We start from the raw sequence: 448 nt of genomic DNA on the forward strand, positions 1-448 counted from the left end.
GGCCCCCGTGCCTGGGCCGAATCCTGCCCTGCTGCTCAGTCCCCTTGCTCTCCTGTGCTGGGGCAGCGATCTGAGGGGCTGGGGCCTGTGCAGGGGGGCTCAGCAATGCCAGCAGCCCCCGCAGGGAGCGGGGGGCTGGCTCCTGCCCCCTCCCTGCCCCAGCTGCCCCTGGGGGTGGCTCAGCCCCACGTAGCTTCTCGGGGTGGCCGCGTTGGCTCCCCACGTGCCAAAGGCATCGCCTGCGCCTGGCTGGGGGTTGCTGGCTCTGCCCCGGCAGAGGACACGGCGCAGGAACGCCAAGGAGGGGGGCACACACGGAGACCCCTTTCCCCAGGGGGATGGGGCTGTGAGAGCCCCTGTGACCCTCAGCGCTGCCCGCCGGAGCGGGGGGCTGCTCCAGGACGTGCCCTGCTCCGGGATGTGCCCTGCTCCTGGCTGTGCCCTGCTC

The sequence above is a fragment of the Egretta garzetta genome, unplaced genomic scaffold (assembly GCF_000687185.1).
Source record: "Egretta garzetta isolate BGI_Z169 unplaced genomic scaffold, ASM68718v1 scaffold202, whole genome shotgun sequence".
In the NCBI taxonomy this organism is placed as follows: domain Eukaryota; kingdom Metazoa; phylum Chordata; class Aves; order Pelecaniformes; family Ardeidae; genus Egretta; species Egretta garzetta.